The sequence below is a fragment of the Salvia hispanica genome, chromosome 2, assembly GCF_023119035.1.
Source record: "Salvia hispanica cultivar TCC Black 2014 chromosome 2, UniMelb_Shisp_WGS_1.0, whole genome shotgun sequence".
NCBI classification, from domain to species: Eukaryota; Viridiplantae; Streptophyta; class Magnoliopsida; order Lamiales; family Lamiaceae; genus Salvia; species Salvia hispanica.
Window position 1 is genome coordinate 25,963,463 of NC_062966.1, and position 1,837 is coordinate 25,965,299.

Genomic DNA, 1,837 nt, shown 5'->3' on the forward strand with positions numbered 1-1,837 from the left:
ATACCCATCATGGACCCATGACCACCAAAAACCTAGCCCGCGCGCATCCTAGTCAAAGTCCAGGACCAACATAGCTCAGGCCCAAATAGGCCCACAACTACAAATCCTATACTATATTTAATTATGTTTCTTCTAATCTTACCGTAATTTTAATTATATTTGTTCTAAAATTTTATACACTCTTTGTGCGAGGTAGTTGAGGCGTTCACTTTGAACATGAGATTTTAAAAATTAAATTGAAAAGTTAAAGTGATAAGAGAATTAAGTAGGTGAGAGATAAGTATGATATACAAAAAGAGAGTTAAGTAGGAAAGAAAAAAAAAAGTCTTTATATACTATATTGACACGATTCGAAAAAGAATACAAACTCAATTATCTTGATATAAAATATGTTTTAGTTTATACTTTTCTAAATTTCTACTTACATCATTGCAATGTTTAATTTTAATGTAAATATTTACTTAATAATCATTAAAATAGTATTTCATATAATTCTAAATCACCGAATATAAGTAAAAAATAAAATTCTATAGAGAGTTTAAATCATCTAAACATTGTTTTTAATTATAATATATAATATAAAATCTAAAATACATAAAGAAAAGTAATAAAAATGTTTGAAAAATATAATTTTCTACAAAACTCTGGCTATTTCTCCGGTGAGCCGAACCTCAAGTTCTAGAAAGTAAAATTACATGTTATTAGTACATGTTATCTGAATTTGTAGGAATTATTTATAGTTATAGAATATTAATACCAGTACAAAATACTTCCTCCGTCCACAAAAAATTGAGCACAATTACCATTTTTGATCTTTCACAAAAATAGAGCACATTCATTTATGGAAAGTTTTCAACAAATAATAACCCTACACATCATTCCACTAACACTATTTTTTACTTACTTTTTCTCATTTTCTCTTACTTTTTTTCCTTCTCTCTTACTTTACCAATTCTATATTAAAACTTGTGTCATACACAAATTGCTCTATTTTTTGTGGACGGAGGGAGTAACATTTAGTTTGAGATTCTTGGGCCATAAAACCCAGCTCATTTCACCGATGAGCCTAAAACATCAAATAAATTAAAACTAATAAATACTAACATGTAGTTTAATGATCTTGACATGCAATTTTCATTTTCGCAAATGAGTAACTCTAAACAGTACGTTAACAAACTAACTTCATTTTCTCGATCAAGAGATTCAAAATGTCAATGCAGATTAAAGAACAAAATCATCTGTTTACTGTAGACCTTCCACTGGTGCGTTCATGAGTCTGTTATAGAGTAGAGAACGATCCTTTCTACATATCTTTCATGGCAGCCAGAACTTACATATCATCGGATGATCCGACCACCCTGATTCAGGAGTGTATACTTGCTTTAAAAATACCCTTGCCTGGTATAAGACTCAATCGAGCGAGCTTCTGTCAATTTGAGAATACCTTGAAGATTGTGCACTTTGACAAACACAATTCAACTATATTGCCAGAAGAAATAGATATGTCTTTGCATTAATGGCTTGACACAAAATTATTAGCTGGCAAATTTGACTCTAAGAGATGTGCAATTAACCATTATTGTAAATCAAATAATTCTACTATTTGGTGGAAAAGGATCAAGAAGAATTTCGTATTGATTTTTGGCTCCATTGCTCGTGGCCTGAGAGCACTCCAGAAGAACAAAAGTTATCATTGTAACTTATTAAAGGGAGTAGAAAGAAACACTAGGTTTGTCTCTGACAGGTATATTGTTTATGGTTGAAAATCCTACTAAGAGTGATCTCAAAAGTCGGAGGAAAGATATCATTAGCCTTCAACAGAGCATTAATAACTTTT